The following is an 18,661-nucleotide window of genomic DNA, read 5'->3' on the forward strand; positions in this document are numbered from 1 at the left end:
GCACTGGTCCAGCAAGCAGCAGATTTAAAACAAGGTTTAAAAACCGGCAGCCTGTGGGAGGAAGGGGGCAGAGAGGCAAGAGAGACACAGGAAAGATCAACTTGGAAACTATTGACCCCGAATCTACTTTAAATCCCCCCACTGTATTTAAACCCATTTAATGTCAGATTCACAAATTGATGCATGTGAGCAATATAGGACATTTATCGCTGTCTCTGGTCTAAAATAACTGCTTTATTATTTGCTCCCACCCGCTGCGTTTAGGCTCTACCCTGAATATTTATCTCCGACCTAGAATCAGTTTGTAATCTGGAGACAAGGTTTCTGCAGCCGGCGGGCAGGGAGCAGAGGCTGTGGCTGATCTGTGTCATGTGGGAGCAGAACACAATGTTTCTGCTGTTTATTTTCATTACCCTGCAGAATATTCCATACTGTTCTCAACATCTTACATACCGTTAAATATCGGAAGTTTTCTTTTATTGTAATGATCGCTGCGACTCTTCTGGACTTGCTGAATTTGCAGCAAATTAAATATCACGAAACCGTCATCGCCAACAATAAACAGGGTCAGCGATTTGAGAACTTAGTATCTTGGGGCCGACATTTTCGCGGCTGCGATGGCCGAGTGGTTAAGGCGTTGGACTTGAAATCCAATGGGGTTTCCCCGCGCAGGTTCGAGCCCTGCTCGCAGCGGGCTATCTCATTATGATAATTAACTACTTCAAATAATTTATTTTCTTCAATCTGCTCCCTCTTGGAGGATTTTGGAATTTTCAATGCCGGTTTTAAGGAAACTAAAGGATTGCCGAGACAACTGGATCACTTACTTCAAGAAGGTTTGCTGACCGAATTCCAAAAGTTATCTGCAGATTGTCTGGAAGCTCCAGATAAGGAGGCCTCGACAGTCTCTGAGGTACCTTCCCATACACTCGCTGCTGTCCGGTAGCATCAGTCTGTGTAACCGTGGGAGAGAGAGAATGGAAAGTCACTGGAAGGCTTGTTTCTGTCAGCAGCAATGGTACAAGAGCAGCCATTCTAAAGTGAAAAGCAGAACACATTCCAGGAGACAGTCCAGGAGACAGACAAACGGAGTGGAGATCTGGAAGACTGACCAGAAAAAAAACAAGGAGGACACCAACTCATAATTCATCTCTCCCTCTCCCGAAGCAGAAGAATTGAACATTCTGAGTTTTGAGTTGCACCACTGAGGTTGTACAAGTCTCTCTCTGTAAAACTTGTATTATTATGTAAATAAAACGATTTGTTTGAAAAGTTTGAAGCTTCATTTCCCAAGGAATTTTCTGAATCGGGCTGCATTGGTTCCGAAGGCCGGCTCTGCTTTCGCAGAGCTTGACTGTCGGGAGGTCTCGCAGGTCTAAATGTATCGACTGGTTTCAAAGCACCAACTCAGATTGGGGCGTATGGGACATGTGGCCCAGGAAGAGTGGTGGTAGCAGAGCACACTTAGCAGTTTAAGTGGCTGAAAGTGAATGTTAGATTAAGGAAATACCGCAGGAAAATTATAATGAAATTGAAGGGGGAAAGTAAAGGAGAGCTATTGATTGTGGAAGGAAGAAAAGTCTGCGTTATGTTTCGGTTTGGAGCCGAAGTTGCTGCGGCCAGAATGCAGATTATTAATCACTATACGAGCACGGCACCACACATCAACAACTGGAGCTCTGCAAAGTATCGCATGGCACTGCTTAGGAAACATGGATTTTTGATGAAGAGTCCAAAATCAGCACCGCCAGAAATACAGAAGCGGTGAAATTCAACGGAGGCCTCGCAGCCACTGGAGCCTTCATCCAGAATGGGAACTGGTGCAGGCACAGTTACATTTAAAAGAATTGTAGCCTTTTCACACGAGAAGAAACTCACCCCTGGAGATTCTATAAAAATAGGCCCCGCTGGGAATCGAACCCAGGATCTCCTGTTTACTAGACAGACGCTTTGACCAGCTAAGCCACGGGACCGAATGCTGGCGCAATATCTCGCCCCCACTCACTGATGTCTATCAGCTTCCGGTCACTGTCTTCTGGACTCTCAGGCCGTTTCTTATTTCTCCAGCTCACTTGTCCATTCCGCCATATGTCCCATTGCTCTCTGTATCTCCCACTTAATTTATCTCAGTGTCAATCTGTGAGGTGATTCTGAATGATTACCCTATGTTTGTGTCTTATCTATATATATAAATCGGTACTTCTGTCTGTCATTCTGTCTGTCATTCTGTCTGTCATTCTGTCATCGCCTGTGCGTCTGTCGGGCTATGCGCTCGAAAGTTACAGGGCGTACCTACGCGCGCGTTACCTCCAAAGAAAGCTTACGCTTCAGAGACGGTTTTAAGCATATTTACTTTTCAGTCGGACGAAAAGTGTTCGCGCCTTATGCAAAAAACCTTCAGCAAAAAACCTTCAAAATTAAACTCATTATCTGCTAGCATTGATTGACTGACATCAAGGTTCCACCAATCCTGTTCCGTCACGATTGACCAATCCTACAGTACGGTCCCATGATGGTTGGCCAATCGGTGTGTGTGTGGGCGGGACTATTCGTTTTCATCTCGGGGCTGTGGCAGCCATTCTTTCACTAAGCTTCTAGCTCAAATGACTTCAGCTTCCAGCTATAACGACTTTCAAAGTTAGTATCTCTTTTAAAAGTAACATAAGATTTACCAAAAACGTTTTATAAGTACTTTCACTTTCATTTTCCAACCTTTTAAAAGGTAGACATACAGGGACACAGACAGGGCCCTAAGCCTGCCACTCGATTTAAAATGTTGCCCAGCACCAGATTCACAAAGGGACACAGACAGGGCCCCAAAGCCTGGCACTCGATTTAAACCGCCTGCCCCAAAACAGCCCCGGCAACGCCGGGCTCCCCAGCTAGTATGAAATAAATGGGGGGATCAGACAACTCTTCCTCTGACACTGGGGAACAAATAAGCCAACAGTTATACCACGATATTGTTTACTGTGATGCAGCAAATACAATATTCCAGCTTAAAAGTTTCAGTTTCAATTCTGTGCAAAAGAAACTGTGACTCCAACGTGTTTCCAATAGCCTGCCTTTTAATCTGACGTCACAATCGCCACCATTGCACCTCAAGGTGATTCATAACTAATAAGCAGAGAAGTCAAGCACTGAAAGGGTATTTGTAGAAAGGGTTGTGAGACTGTGGAATGCACTGGTCCAGCAAGCAGCAGATTTAAAACAAGGTTTAAAAACCGGCAGCCTGTGGGAGGAAGGGGGCAGAGAGGCAAGAGAGACACAGGAAAGATCAACTTGGAAACTATTGACCCCGAATCTACTTTAAATCCCCCCACTGTATTTAAACCCATTTAATGTCAGATTCACAAATTGATGCATGTGAGCAATATAGGACATTTATCGCTGTCTCTGGTCTAAAATAACTGCTTTATTATTTGGTCCCACCCGCTGCGTTTAGGCTCTACCCTGAATATTTATCTCCGACCTAGAATCAGTTTGTAATCTGGAGACAAGGTTTCTGCAGCCGGCGGGCAGGGAGCAGAGGCTGTGGCTGATCTGTGTCATGTGGGAGCAGAACACAATGTTTCTGCTGTTTATTTTCAGTACCCTGCAGAATATTCCATACTGTTCTCAACATCTTACATACCGTTAAATATCGGAAGTTTTCTTTTATTGTAATGATCGCTGCGACTCTTCTGGACTTGCTGAATTTGCAGCAAATTAAATATCACGAAACCGTCATCGCCAACAATAAACAGGGTCAGCGATTTGAGAACTTAGTATCTTGGGGCCGATATTTTCGCGGTTGCGATGGCCGAGTGGTTAAGGCGTTGGACTTGAAATCCAATGGGGTTTCTCCGCGCAGGTTCGAGCCCTGCTCGCAGCGGGCTATCTCATTTTGATAATTAACTACTTCAAATAATTTATTTTCTTCAATCTGCTCCCTCTTGGAGGATTTTGGAATTTTCAATGCCGGTTTTAAGGAAACTAAAGGATTGCCGAGACAACTGGATCACTTACTTCAAGAAGGTTTGCTGACCGAATTCCAAAAGTTATCTGCAGATTGTCTGGAAGCTCCAGATAAGGAGGCCTCGACAGTCTCTGAGGTACCTTCCCATACACTCGCTGCTGTCCGGTAGCATCAGTCTGTGTAACCGTGGGAGAGAGAGAATGGAAAGTCACTGGAAGGCTTGTTTCTGTCAGCAGCAATGGTACAAGAGCAGCCATTCTAAAGTGAAAAGCAGAACACATTCCAGGAGACAGTCCAGGAGACAGACAAACGGAGTGGAGATCTGGAAGACTGACCAGAAAAAAAACAAGGAGGACACCAACTCATAATTCATCTCTCCCTCTCCCGAAGCAGAAGAATTGAACATTCTGAGTTTTGAGCTGCACCACTGAGGTTGTACAAGTCTCTCTCTGTAAAACTTGTATTATTATGTCAATAAAACGATTTGTTTGAAAAGTTTGAAGCTTCATTTCCCAAGGAATTTTCTGAATCGGGCTGCATTGGTTCCGAAGGCCGGCTCTGCTTTCGCAGAGCTTGACTGTCGGGAGGTCTCGCAGGTCTAAATGTATCGACTGGTTTCAAAGCACCAACTCAGATTGGGGCGTATGGGACATGTGGCCCAGGAAGAGTGGTGGTAGCAGAGCACACTTAGCAGTTTAAGTGGCTGAAAGTGAATGTTAGATTAAGGAAATACCGCAGGAAAATTATAATGAAATTGAAGGGGGAAAGTAAAGGAGAGCTATTGATTGTGGAAGGAAGAAAAGTCTGCGTTATGTTTCGGTTTGGAGCCGAAGTAGCTGCGGCCAGAATGCAGATTATTAATCACTATACGAGCACGGCACCACACATCAACAACTGGAGCTCTGCAAAGTATCGCATGGCACTGCTTAGGAAACATGGATTTTTGATGAAGAGTCCAAAATCAGCACCGCCAGAAATACAGAAGCGGTGCAATTCAACGGAGGCCTCGCAGCCACTGGAGCCTTCATCCAGAATGGGAACTGGTGCAGGCACAGTTACATTTAAAAGAATTGTAGCCTTTTCACACGAGAAGAAACTCACCCCTGGAGATTCTATAAAAATAGGCCCCGCTGGGAATCGAACCCAGGATCTCCTGTTTACTAGACAGACGCTTTGACCAGCTAAGCCACGGGACCGAATGCTGGCGCAATTTCTCGCCCCCACTCACTGATGTCTATCAGCTTCCGGTCACTGTCTTCTGGACTCTCAGGCCGTTTCTTATTTCTCCAGCTCTCTTGTCCATTCCGCCATATGTCCCATTGCTCTCTGTATCTCCTGCTTAATTTATCTCAGTGTCAATCTGTGAGGTGATTCTGAATGATTACCCTATGTTTGTGTCTTATCTATATATATAAATCGGTACTTCTGTCTGTCATTCTGTCTGTCATTCTGTCTGTCATTCTGTCATCGCCTGTGCGTCTGTCGGGCTATGCGCTCGAAAGTTACAGGGCGTACCTACGCGCGCGTTACCTCCAAAGAAAGCTTACGCTTCAGAGACGGTTTTAAGCATATTTACTTTTCAGTCGGACGAAAAGTGTTCGCGCCTTATGCAAAAAACCTTCAGCAAAAAACCTTCAAAATTAAACTCATTATCTGCTAGCATTGATTGACTGACATCAAGGTTCCACCAATCCTGTTCGGTCACGATTGACCAATCCTACAGTACGGTCCCCTGATGGTTGGCCAATCGGTGTGTGTGTGGGCGGGACTATTCATTTTCATCTCGGGGATGTGGCAGCCATTCTTTCACTAAGCTTCCAGCTCAAATGACTTCAGCTTCCAGCTATAACGACTTTCAAAGTTAGTATCTCTTTTAAAAATAATATAAGATTTACCAAAAACGTTTTATAAGTACTTTCACTTTCATTTTTCAACCTTTTAAAAGGTAGACATACAGGGACACAGAGAGGGCCCTAAGCCTGCCACTCGATTTAAAATGTTGCCCAGCACCAGATTCACAAAGGGACACAGACAGGGCCCCAAAGCCATAAGTAGTTTCACTTTCATTTTGCAAGCTTTTAAAAGGTAGACAGACAGGGACACACACAGGGCCCTAAAGCCTGCCACTCGATTTAAAATGATGCCCAGCACCAGATTCACAAAGGGACACAGACAGGGCCCCAAAGCCTGGCACTCGATTTAAACCGCCTGCCCCAAAACATCCCCAGCAACGCCGGGCTCCCCAGCTAGTATGAAATAAATGGGGGGATCAGACAACTCTTCCTCTGACACTGGGGAACAAATAAGCCAACAGTTATACCACGATATTGTTTACTGTGATGCAGCAAATACAATATTCCAGCTTAAAAGTTTCAGTTTCAATTCTGTGCAAAAGAAACTGTGACTCCAACGTGTTTCCAATAGCCTGCCTTTTAGTCTGACGTCACAATCGCCACCATTGCACCTCAAGGTGATTCATAACTAATAAGCAGAGAAGTCAAGCACTGAAAGGGTATTTGTAGAAAGGGTTGTGAGACTGTGGAATGCAGTGGTCCAGCAAGCAGCAGATTTAAAACAAGGTTTAAAAACCGGCAGCCTGTGGGAGGAAGGGGGCAGAGAGGCAAGAGAGACACAGGAAACATCAACTTGGAAACTATTGACCCCGAATCTACTTTAAATCCCCCCACTGTACTTAAACCCATTTAATGTCAGATTCACAAATTGATGCATGTGAGCAATATAGGACATTTATCGCTGTCTCTGGTCTAAAATAACTGCTTTATTATTTGATCCCACCCGCTGCGTTTAGGCTCTACCCTGAATATTTATCTCCGACCTAGAATCAGTTTGTAATCTGGAGACAAGGTTTCTGCAGCCGGCGGGCAGGGAGCAGAGGCTGTGGCTGATCTGTGTCATGTGGGAGCAGAACACAATGTTTCTGCTGTTTATTTTCATTACCCTGCAGAATATTCCATACTGTTCTCAACACCTTACATACCGTTAAATATCGGAAGTTTTCTTTTATTGTAATGATCGCTGCGATTCTTCTGGAGTTGCTGAATTTGCAGCAAATTAAATATCACGAAACCGTCATCGCCAACAATAAACAGGGTCAGCGATTTGAGAACTTAGTATCTTGGGGCCGACATTTTCGCGGCTGCGATGGCCGAGTGGTTAAGGCGTTGGACTTGAAATTCAATGGGGTTTCCCCGCGCAGGTTCGAGCCCTGCTCGCAGCGGGCTATCGCATTATGATAATTAACTACTTCAAATAATTTATTTTCTTCAATCTGCTCCCTCTTGGAGGATTTTGGAATTTTCAATGCCGGTTTTAAGGAAACTAAAGGATTGCCGAGACAACTGGATCACTTACTTCAAGAAGGTTTGCTGACCGAATTCCAAAAGTTATCTGCAGATTGTCTGGAAGCTCCAGATAAGGAGGCCTCGACAGTCTCTGAGGTACCTTCCCATACACTCGCTGCTGTCCGGTAGCATCAGTCTGTGTAACCGTGGGAGAGAGAGAATGGAAAGTCACTGGAAGGCTTGTTTCTGTCAGCAGCAATGGTACAAGAGCAGCCATTCTAAAGTGAAAAGCAGAACACATTCCAGGAGACAGTCCAGGAGACAGACAAACGGAGTGGAGATCTGGAAGACTGACCAGAAAAAAAACAAGGAGGACACCAACTCATAATTCATCTCTCCCTCTCCCGAAGCAGAAGAATTGAACATTCTGAGTTTTGAGCTGCACCACTGAGGTTGTACAAGTCTCTCTCTGTAAAACTTGTATTATTATGTCAATAAAACGATTTGTTTGAAAAGTTTGAAGCTTCATTTCCCAAGGAATTTTCTGAATCGGGCTGCATTGGTTCCGAAGGCCGGCTCTGCTTTCGCAGAGCTTGACTGTCGGGAGGTCTCGCAGGTCTAAATGTATCGACTGGTTTCAAAGCACCAACTCAGATTGGGGCGTATGGGACATGTGGCCCAGGAAGAGTGGTGGTAGCAGAGCACACTTAGCAGTTTAAGTGGCTGAAAGTGATTGTTAGATTAAGGAAATACCGCAGGAAAATTATAATGAAATTGAAGGGGGAAAGTAAAGGAGAGCTATTGATTGTGGAAGGAAGAAAAGTCTGCGTTATGTTTCGGTTTGGAGCCGAAGTAGCTGCGGCCAGAATGCAGATTATTAATCACTATACGAGCACGGCACCACACATCAACAACTGGAGCTCTGCAAAGTATCGCATGGCACTGCTTAGGAAACATGGATTTTTGATGAAGAGTCCAAAATCAGCACCGCCAGAAATACAGAAGCGGTGCAATTCAACGGAGGCCTCGCAGCCACTGGAGCCTTCATCCAGAATGGGAACTGGTGCAGGCACAGTTACATTTAAAAGAATTGTAGCCTTTTCACACGAGAAGAAACTCACCCCTGGAGATTCTATAAAAATAGGCCCCGCTGGGAATCGAACCCAGGATCTCCTGTTTACTAGACAGACGCTTTGACCAGCTAAGCCACGGGACCGAATGCTGGCGCAATTTCTCGCCCCCACTCACTGATGTCTATCAGCTTCCGGTCACTGTCTTCTGGACTCTCAGGCCGTTTCTTATTTCTCCAGCTCTCTTGTCCATTCCGCCATATGTCCCATTGCTCTCTGTATCTCCCGCTTAATTTATCTCAGTGTCAATCTGTGAGGTGATTCTGAATGATTACCCTATGTTTGTGTCTTATCTATATATATAAATCGGTACTTCTGTCTGTCATTCTGTCTGTCATTCTGTCTGTCATTCTGTCATCGCCTGTGCGTCTGTCGGGCTATGCGCTCGAAAGTTACAGGGCGTACCTACGCGCGCGTTACCTCCAAAGAAAGCTTACGCTTCAGAGACGGTTTTAAGCATATTTACTTTTCAGTCGGACGAAAAGTGTTCGCGCCTTATGCAAAAAACCTTCAGCAAAAAACCTTCAAAATTAAACTCATTATCTGCTAGCATTGATTGACTGACATCAAGGTTCCACCAATCCTGTTCGGTCACGATTGACCAATCCTACAGTACGGTCCCCTGATGGTTGGCCAATCGGTGTGTGTGTGGGCGGGACTATTCATTTTCATCTCGGGGATGTGGCAGCCATTCTTTCACTAAGCTTCCAGCTCAAATGACTTCAGCTTCCAGCTATAACGACTTTCAAAGTTAGTATCTCTTTTAAAAATAATATAAGATTTACCAAAAACGTTTTATAAGTACTTTCACTTTCATTTTTCAACCTTTTAAAAGGTAGACATACAGGGACACAGAGAGGGCCCTAAGCCTGCCACTCGATTTAAAATGTTGCCCAGCACCAGATTCACAAAGGGACACAGACAGGGCCCCAAAGCCATAAGTAGTTTCACTTTCATTTTGCAAGCTTTTAAAAGGTAGACAGACAGGGACACACACAGGGCCCTAAAGCCTGCCACTCGATTTAAAATGTTGCCCAGCACCAGATTCACAAAGGGACACAGACAGGGCCCCAAAGCCTGGCACTCGATTTAAACCGCCTGCCCCAAAACATCCCCAGCAACGCCGGGCTCCCCAGCTAGTATGAAATAAATGGGGGGATCAGACAACTCTTCCTCTGACACTGGGGAACAAATAAGCCAACAGTTATACCACGATATTGTTTACTGTGATGCAGCAAATACAATATTCCAGCTTAAAAGTTTCAGTTTCAATTCTGTGCAAAAGAAACTGTGACTCCAACGTGTTTCCAATAGCCTGCCTTTTAGTCTGACGTCACAATCGCCACCATTGCACCTCAAGGTGATTCATAACTAATAAGCAGAGAAGTCAAGCACTGAAAGGGTATTTGTAGAAAGGGTTGTGAGACTGTGGAATGCAGTGGTCCAGCAAGCAGCAGATTTAAAACAAGGTTTAAAAACCGGCAGCCTGTGGGAGGAAGGGGGCAGAGAGGCAAGAGAGACACAGGAAACATCAACTTGGAAACTATTGACCCCGAATCTACTTTAAATCCCCCCACTGTATTTAAACCCATTTAATGTCAGATTCACAAATTGATGCATGTGAGCAATATAGGACATTTATCGCTGTCTCTGGTCTAAAATAACTGCTTTATTATTTGATCCCACCCGCTGCGTTTAGGCTCTACCCTGAATATTTATCTCCGACCTAGAATCAGTTTGTAATCTGGAGACAAGGTTTCTGCAGCCGGCGGGCAGGGAGCAGAGGCTGTGGCTGATCTGTGTCATGTGGGAGCAGAACACAATGTTTCTGCTGTTTATTTTCATTACCCTGCAGAATATTCCATACTGTTCTCAACACCTTACATACCGTTAAATATCGGAAGTTTTCTTTTATTGTAATGATCGCTGCGATTCTTCTGGAGTTGCTGAATTTGCAGCAAATTAAATATCACGAAACCGTCATCGCCAACAATAAACAGGGTCAGCGATTTGAGAACTTAGTATCTTGGGGCCGACATTTTCGCGGCTGCGATGGCCGAGTGGTTAAGGCGTTGGACTTGAAATTCAATGGGGTTTCCCCGCGCAGGTTCGAGCCCTGCTCGCAGCGGGCTATCTCATTATGATAATTAACTACTTCAAATAATTTATTTTCTTCAATCTGCTCCCTCTTGGAGGATTTTGGAATTTTCAATGCCGGTTTTAAGGAAACTAAAGGATTGCCGAGACAACTGGATCACTTACTTCAAGAAGGTTTGCTGACCGAATTCCAAAAGTTATCTGCAGATTGTCTGGAAGCTCCAGATAAGGAGGCCTCGACAGTCTCTGAGGTACCTTCCCATACACTCGCTGCTGTCCGGTAGCATCAGTCTGTGTAACCGTGGGAGAGAGAGAATGGAAAGTCACTGGAAGGCTTGTTTCTGTCAGCAGCAATGGTACAAGAGCAGCCATTCTAAAGTGAAAAGCAGAACACATTCCAGGAGACAGTCCAGGAGACAGACAAACGGAGTGGAGACCTGGAAGACTGACCAGAAAAAAAACAAGGAGGACACCAACTCATAATTCATCTCTCCCTCTCCCGAAGCAGAAGAATTGAACATTCTGAGTTTTGAGTTGCACCACTGAGGTTGTACAAGTCTCTCTCTGTAAAACTTGTATTATTATGTCAATAAAACGATTTGTTTGAAAAGTTTGAAGCTTCATTTCCCAAGGAATTTTCTGAATCGGGCTGCATTGGTTCCGAAGGCCGGCTCTGCTTTCGCAGAGCTTGACTGTCGGGAGGTCTCGCAGGTCTAAATGTATCGACTGGTTTCAAAGCACCAACTCAGATTGGGGCGTATGGGACATGTGGCCCAGGAAGAGTGGTGGTAGCAGAGCACACTTAGCAGTTTAAGTGGCTGAAAGTGAATGTTAGATTAAGGAAATACCGCAGGAAAATTATAATGAAATTGAAGGGGGAAAGTAAAGGAGAGCTATTGATTGTGGAAGGAAGAAAAGTCTGCGTTATGTTTCGGTTTGGAGCCGAAGTTGCTGCGGCCAGAATGCAGATTATTAATCACTATACGAGCACGGCACCACACATCAACAACTGGAGCTCTGCAAAGTATCGCATGGCACTGCTTAGGAAACATGGATTTTTGATGAAGAGTCCAAAATCAGCACCGCCAGAAATACAGAAGCGGTGAAATTCAACGGAGGCCTCGCAGCCACTGGAGCCTTCATCCAGAATGGGAACTGGTGCAGGCACAGTTACATTTAAAAGAATTGTAGCCTTTTCACACGAGAAGAAACTCACCCCTGGAGATTCTATAAAAATAGGCCCCGCTGGGAATCGAACCCAGGATCTCCTGTTTACTAGACAGACGCTTTGACCAGCTAAGCCACGGGACCGAATGGTGGCGCAATTTCTCGCCCCCACTCACTGATGTCTATCAGCTTCCGGTCACTGTCTTCTGGACTCTCAGGCCGTTTCTTATTTCTCCAGCTCTCTTGTCCATTCCGCCATATGTCCCATTGCTCTCTGTATCTCCCGCTTAATTTATCTCAGTGTCAATCTGTGAGGTGATTCTGAATGATTACCCTATGTTTGTGTCTTATCTATATATATAAATCGGTACTTCTGTCTGTCATTCTGTCTGTCATTCTGTCTGTCATTCTGTCATCGCCTGTGCGTCTGTCGGGCTATGCGCTCGAAAGTTACAGGGCGTACCTACGCGCGCGTTACCTCCAAAGAAAGCTTACGCTTCAGAGACGGTTTTAAGCATATTTACTTTTCAGTCGGACGAAAAGTGTTCGCGCCTTATGCAAAAAACCTTCAGCAAAAAACCTTCAAAATTAAACTCATTATCTGCTAGCATTGATTGACTGACATCAAGGTTCCACCAATCCTGTTCGGTCACGATTGACCAATCCTACAGTACGGTCCCCTGATGGTTGGCCAATCGGTGTGTGTGTGGGCGGGACTATTCATTTTCATCTCGGGGATGTGGCAGCCATTCTTTCACTAAGCTTCCAGCTCAAATGACTTCAGCTTCCAGCTATAACGACTTTCAAAGTTAGTATCTCTTTTAAAAATAACATAAGATTTACCAAAAACGTTTTATAAGTACTTTCACTTTCATTTTTCAACCTTTTAAAAGGTAGACATACAGGGACACAGAGAGGGCCCTAAGCCTGCCACTCGATTTAAAATGTTGCCCAGCACCAGATTCACAAAGGGACACAGACAGGGCCCCAAAGCCATAAGTAGTTTCACTTTCATTTTGCAAGCTTTTAAAAGGTAGACAGACAGGGACACACACAGGGCCCTAAAGCCTGCCACTCGATTTAAAATGTTGCCCAGCACCAGATTCACAAAGGGACACAGACAGGGCCCCAAAGCCTGGCACTCGATTTAAACCGCCTGCCCCAAAACATCCCCAGCAACGCCGGGCTCCCCAGCTAGTATGAAATAAATGGGGGGATCAGACAACTCTTCCTCTGACACTGGGGAACAAATAAGCCAACAGTTATACCACGATATTGTTTACTGTGATGCAGCAAATACAATATTCCAGCTTAAAAGTTTCAGTTTCAATTCTGTGCAAAAGAAACTGTGACTCCAACGTGTTTCCAATAGCCTGCCTTTTAATCTGACGTCACAATCGCCACCATTGCACCTCAAGGTGATTCATAACTAATAAGCAGAGAAGTCAAGCACTGAAAGGGTATTTGTAGAAAGGGTTGTGAGACTGTGGAATGCAGTGGTCCAGCAAGCAGCAGATTTAAAACAAGGTTTAAAAACCGGCAGCCTGTGGGAGGAAGGGGGCGGAGAGGCAAGAGAGACACAGGAAACATCAACTTGGAAACTATTGACCCCGAATCTACTTTAAATCCCCCCACTGTATTTAAACCCATTTAATGTCAGATTCACAAATTGATGCATGTGAGCAATATAGGACATTTATCGCTGTCTCTGGTCTAAAATAACTGCTTTATTATTTGATCCCACCCGCTGCGTTTAGGCTCTACCCTGAATATTTATCTCCGACCTAGAATCAGTTTGTAATCTGGAGACAAGGTTTCTGCAGCCGGCGGGCAGGGAGCAGAGGCTGTGGCTGATCTGTGTCATGTGGGAGCAGAACACAATGTTTCTGCTGTTTATTTTCATTACCCTGCAGAATATTCCATACTGTTCTCAACACCTTACATACCGTTAAATATCGGAAGTTTTCTTTTATTGTAATGATCGCTGCGATTCTTCTGGAGTTGCTGAATTTGCAGCAAATTAAATATCACGAAACCGTCATCGCCAACAATAAACAGGGTCAGCGATTTGAGAACTTAGTATCTTGGAGCCGACATTTTCGCGGCTGCGATGGCCGAGTGGTTAAGGCGTTGGACTTGACATCCAATGGGGTTTCCCCGCGCAGGTCCGAGCCCTGCTCGCAGCGGGCTATCTCATTATGATAATTAACTACTTCAAATAATTTATTTTCTTCAATCTGCTCCCTCTTGGAGGACTTTGGAATTTTCAATGCCGGTTTTAAGGAAACTAAAGGATTGCCGAGACAACTGGATCACTTACTTCAAGAAGGTTTGCTGACCGAATTCCAAAAGTTATCTGCAGATTGTCTGGAAGCTCCAGATAAGGAGGCCTCGACAGTCTCTGAGGTACCTTCCCATACACTCGCTGCTGTCCGGTAGCATCAGTCTGTGTAACCGTGGGAGTTAGAGAATGGAAAGTCACTGGAAGGCTTGTTTCTGTCAACAGCAATGGTACAAGAGCAGCCATTCTAAAGTGAAAAGCAGAACACATTCCAGGAGACAGTCCAGGAGACAGACAAACGGAGTGGAGATCTGGAAGACTGACAAGAAAAAAAACAAGGAGGACACCAACTCATAATTCATCTCTCATTCTCCCGAAGCAGAAGAATTGAACATTCTGAGTTTTGAGTTGCACCACTGAGGTTGTACAAGTCTCTCTCTGTAAAACTTGTATTATTATGTCAATAAAACGATTTGTTTGAAAAGTTTGAAGCTTCATTTCCCAAGGAATTTTCTGAATCGGGCTGCATTGGTTCCGAAGGCCGGCTCTGCTTTCGCAGAGCTTGACTGTCGGGAGGTCTCGCAGGTCTAAATGTATCGACTGGTTTCAAAGCACCAACTCAGATTGGGGCGTATGGGACATGTGGCCCAGGAAGAGTGGTGGTAGCAGAGCACACTTAGCAGTTTAAGTGGCTGAAAGTGAATGTTAGATTAAGGAAATACCGCAGGAAAATTATAATGAAATTGAAGGGGGAAAGTAAAGGAGAGCTATTGATTGTGGAAGGAAGAAAAGTCTGCGTTATGTTTCGGTTTGGAGCCGAAGTTGCTGCGGCCAGAATGCAGATTATTAATCACTATACGAGCACGGCACCACACATCAACAACTGGAGCTCTGCAAAGTATCGCATGGCACTGCTTAGGAAACATGGATTTTTGATGAAGAGTCCAAAATCAGCACCGCCAGAAATACAGAAGCGGTGAAATTCAACGGAGGCCTCGCAGCCACTGGAGCCTTCATCCAGAATGGGAACTGCTGCAGGCACAGTTACATTTAAAAGAATTGTAGCCTTTCCACACGAGAAGAAACTCACCCCTGGAGATTCTGTAAAAATAGGCCCCGCTGGGAATCGAACCCAGGATCTCCTGTTTACTAGACAGACGCTTTGACCAGCTAAGCCACGGGACCGAATGCTGGCGCAATTTCTCGCCCCCACTCACTGATGTCTATCAGCTTGCGTTCACTGTCTTCTGGACTCTCAGGCCGTTTCTTATTTCTCCAGCTCTCTTGTCCATTCCGCCATATGTCCCATTGCTCTCTGTATCTCCCGCTTAATTTATCTCAGTGTCAATCTGTGAGGTGATTCTGAATGATTACCCTATGTTTGTGTCTTATCTATATATATAAATCGGTACTTCTGTCTGTCATTCTGTCTGTCATTCTGTCTGTCATTCTGTCATCGCCTGTGCGTCTGTCGGGCTATGCGCTCGAAAGTTACAGGGCGTACCTACGCGCGCGTTACCTCCAAAGAAAGCTTATGCTTCAGAGACGGTTTTAAGCATATTTACTTTTCAGTCGGACGAAAAGTGTTCGCGCCTTATGCAAAAAACCTTCAAAATTAAACTCATTATCTGCTAGCATTGATTGACTGACATCAAGGTTCCACCAATCCTGTTCCGTCACGATTGACCAATCCTACAGTACGGTCCCATGATGGTTGGCCAATCGGTGTGTGTGTGGGCGGGACTATTCGTTTTCATCTCGGGGCTGTGGCAGCCATTCTTTCACTAAGCTTCTAGCTCAAATGACTTCAGCTTCCAGCTATAACGACTTTCAAAGTTAGTATCTCTTTTAAAAGTAACATAAGATTTACCAAAAACGTTTTATAAGTACTTTCACTTTCATTTTCCAACCTTTTAAAAGGTAGACATACAGGGACACAGACAGGGCCCTAAGCCTGCCACTCGATTTAAAATGTTGCCCAGCACCAGATTCACAAAGGGACACAGACAGGGCCCCAAAGCCATAAGTAGTTTCACTTTCATTTTGCAAGCTTTTAAAAGGTAGACAGACAGGGACACACACAGGGCCCTAAAGCCTGCCACTCGATTTAAAATGTTGCCCAGCACCAGATTCACAAAGGGACACAGACAGGGCCCCAAAGCCTGGCACTCGATTTAAACCGCCTGCCCCAAAACAGCCCCGGCAACGCCGGGCTCCCCAGCTAGTATGAAATAAATGGGGGGATCAGACAACTCTTCCTCTGACACTGGGGAACAAATAAGCCAACAGTTATACCACGATATTGTTTACTGTGATGCAGCAAATACAATATTCCAGCTTAAAAGTTTCAGTTTCAATTCTGTGCAAAAGAAACTGTGACTCCAACGTGTTTCCAATAGCCTGCCTTTTAATCTGACGTCACAATCGCCACCATTGCACCTCAAGGTGATTCATAACTAATAAGCAGAGAAGTCAAGCACTGAAAGGGTATTTGTAGAAAGGGTTGTGAGACTGTGGAATGCAGTGGTCCAGCAAGCAGCAGATTTAAAACAAGGTTTAAAAACCGGCAGCCTGTGGGAGGAAGGGGGCAGAGAGGCAAGAGAGACACAGGAAACATCAACTTGGAAACTATTGACCCCGAATCTACATTAAATCCCCCCACTGTATTTAAACCCATTTAATGTCAGATTCACAAATTGATGCATGTGAGCAATATAGGACATTTATCGCTGTCTCTGGTCTAAAATAACTGCTTTATTATTTGATCCCACCCGCTGCGTCTAGGCTCTACCCTGAATATTTATCTCCGACCTAGAATCAGTTTGTAATCTGGAGACAAGGTTTCTGCAGCCGGCGGGCAGGGAGCAGAGGCTGTGGCTGATCTGTGTCATGTGGGAGCAGAACACAATGTTTCTGCTGTTTATTTTCATTACCCTGCAGAATATTCCATACTGTTCTCAACACCTTACATACCGTTAAATATCGGAAGTTTTCTTTTATTGTAATGATCGCTGCGATTCTTCTGGAGTTGCTGAATTTGCAGCAAATTAAATATCACGAAACCGTCATCGCCAACAATAAACAGGGTCAGCGATTTGAGAACTTAGTATCTTGGAGCCGACATTTTCGCGGCTGCGATGGCCGAGCGGTTAAGGCGTTGGACTTGAAATCCAATGGGGTTTCCCCGCGCAGGTTCGAGCCCTGCTCGCAGCGGGCTATCTCATTATGATAATTAACTACTTCAAATAATTTATTTTCTTCAATCTGCTCCCTCTTGGAGGATTTTGGAATTTTCAATGCCGGTTTTAAGGAAACTAAAGGATTGCCGAGACAACTGGATCACTTACTTCAAGAAGGTTTGCTGACCGAATTCCAGAAGTTATCTGCAGATTGTCTGGAAGCTCCAGATAAGGAGGCCTCGACAGTCTCTGAGGTACCTTCCCATACACTCGCTGCTGTCCGGTAGCATCAGTCTGTGTAACCGTGGGAGAGAGAGAATGGAAAGTCACTGGAAGGCTTGTTTCTGTCAGCAGCAATGGTACAAGAGCAGCCATTCTAAACTGAAAAGCAGAACACATTCCAGGAGACAGTCCAGGAGACAGACAAACGGAGTGGAGATCTGGAAGACTGACCAGAAAAAAAACAAGGAGGACACCAACTCATAATTCATCTCTCCCTCTCCCGAAGCAGAAGAATTGATCATTCTGAGTTTTGACTTGCACCACTGAGGTTGTACAAGTCTCTCTCTGTAAAACATTTATTATTATGTCAATGAAACGATTTGTTTGAAAAGTTTGAAGCTTCATTTCCCAAGGAATTTTCTGAATCGGGCTGCATTGGTTCCGAAGGCCGGCTCTGCTTTCGCAGAACTTGACTGTCGGGAGGTCTCGCAGGTCTAAATGTATCGACTGGTTTCAAAGCACCAACTCAGATTGGGGCGTATGGGACATGTGGCCCAGGAAGAGTGGTGGTAGCAGAGCACACTTAGCAGCTTAAGTGGCTGAAAGTGAATGTTAGATTAAGGAAATACCGCAGGAAAATTATAATGAAATTGAAGGGGGAAAGTAAAGGAGAGCTATTGATTGTGGAAGGAAGAAAAGTCTGCGTTATGTTTCGGTTTGGAGCCGAAGTTGCTGCGGCCAGAATGCAGATTATTAATCACTATACGAGCACGGCACCACACATTAACAACTGGAGCTCTGCAAAGTATCGCATGGCACTGCTTAGGAAACATGGATTTTTGATGAAGAGTCCAAAATCAGCACCGCCAGAAATACAGAAGCGGTGAAATTCAACGGAGGCCTCGCAGCCACTGGAGCCTTCATCCAGAATGGGAACTGGTGCAGGCACAGTTACATTTAAAAGAATTGTAGCCTTTTCACACGAGAAGAAACTCACCCCTGGAGATTCTATAAAAATAGGCCCCGCTGGGAATCGAACCCAGGATCTCCTGTTTACTAAACAGACGCTTTGACCAGCTAAGCCACGGGACCGAATGCTGGCGCAATTTCTCGCCCCCACTCACTGATGTCTATCAGCTTCCGGTCACTGTCTTCTGGACTCTCAGGCCGTTTCTTATTTCTCCAGCTCTCTTGTCCATTCCGCCATATGTCCCATTGCTCTCTGTATCTCCCGCTTAATTTATCTCAGTGTCAATCTGTGAGGTGATTCTGAATGATTACCCTATGTTTGTGTCTTATCTATATATATAAATCGGTACTTCTGT

The 18,661-nt window shown here is 44.9% G+C and overlaps 12 non-coding genes across 12 annotated transcripts; 6 read left to right on the plus strand and 6 right to left on the minus strand.

Moving 5' to 3' along the window:
• Positions 1 to 611: 611 nt before the first annotated feature.
• trnas-uga (transfer RNA serine (anticodon UGA)) lies at positions 612 to 693 on the plus strand. The gene has a single exon. It is a non-coding gene; the product is annotated as a tRNA-Ser (tRNA).
• A 1,206-nt stretch (positions 694 to 1,899) lies between these two features.
• trnat-agu (transfer RNA threonine (anticodon AGU)) lies at positions 1,900 to 1,973 on the minus strand. Its single transcript has one exon. It is a non-coding gene; the product is annotated as a tRNA-Thr (tRNA).
• A 1,819-nt stretch (positions 1,974 to 3,792) lies between these two features.
• Positions 3,793 to 3,874, plus strand: trnas-uga (transfer RNA serine (anticodon UGA)). Its single transcript has one exon. It is a non-coding gene; the product is annotated as a tRNA-Ser (tRNA).
• A 1,206-nt stretch (positions 3,875 to 5,080) lies between these two features.
• trnat-agu (transfer RNA threonine (anticodon AGU)) lies at positions 5,081 to 5,154 on the minus strand. The gene has a single exon. It is a non-coding gene; the product is annotated as a tRNA-Thr (tRNA).
• A 1,960-nt stretch (positions 5,155 to 7,114) lies between these two features.
• trnas-uga (transfer RNA serine (anticodon UGA)) lies at positions 7,115 to 7,196 on the plus strand. Its single transcript has one exon. It is a non-coding gene; the product is annotated as a tRNA-Ser (tRNA).
• Positions 7,197 to 8,402: 1,206 nt separating this feature from the next.
• Positions 8,403 to 8,476, minus strand: trnat-agu (transfer RNA threonine (anticodon AGU)). Its single transcript has one exon. It is a non-coding gene; the product is annotated as a tRNA-Thr (tRNA).
• A 1,960-nt stretch (positions 8,477 to 10,436) lies between these two features.
• Positions 10,437 to 10,518, plus strand: trnas-uga (transfer RNA serine (anticodon UGA)). The gene has a single exon. It is a non-coding gene; the product is annotated as a tRNA-Ser (tRNA).
• A 1,206-nt stretch (positions 10,519 to 11,724) lies between these two features.
• Positions 11,725 to 11,798, minus strand: trnat-agu (transfer RNA threonine (anticodon AGU)). Its single transcript has one exon. It is a non-coding gene; the product is annotated as a tRNA-Thr (tRNA).
• A 1,960-nt stretch (positions 11,799 to 13,758) lies between these two features.
• On the plus strand, positions 13,759 to 13,840 carry trnas-uga (transfer RNA serine (anticodon UGA)). Its single transcript has one exon. It is a non-coding gene; the product is annotated as a tRNA-Ser (tRNA).
• Positions 13,841 to 15,046: 1,206 nt separating this feature from the next.
• trnat-agu (transfer RNA threonine (anticodon AGU)) lies at positions 15,047 to 15,120 on the minus strand. Its single transcript has one exon. It is a non-coding gene; the product is annotated as a tRNA-Thr (tRNA).
• Positions 15,121 to 17,066: 1,946 nt separating this feature from the next.
• Positions 17,067 to 17,148, plus strand: trnas-uga (transfer RNA serine (anticodon UGA)). Its single transcript has one exon. It is a non-coding gene; the product is annotated as a tRNA-Ser (tRNA).
• Positions 17,149 to 18,354: 1,206 nt separating this feature from the next.
• On the minus strand, positions 18,355 to 18,428 carry trnat-agu (transfer RNA threonine (anticodon AGU)). Its single transcript has one exon. It is a non-coding gene; the product is annotated as a tRNA-Thr (tRNA).
• Between the last annotated feature and the right edge of the window lie 233 nt (positions 18,429 to 18,661).

The sequence above is a fragment of the Somniosus microcephalus genome, unplaced genomic scaffold (genome assembly GCF_052327205.1).
Source record: "Somniosus microcephalus isolate GS21.2 unplaced genomic scaffold, FLI_Smic_1.0 unresolved_chr1, whole genome shotgun sequence".
Classification (NCBI taxonomy): domain Eukaryota; kingdom Metazoa; phylum Chordata; class Chondrichthyes; order Squaliformes; family Somniosidae; genus Somniosus; species Somniosus microcephalus.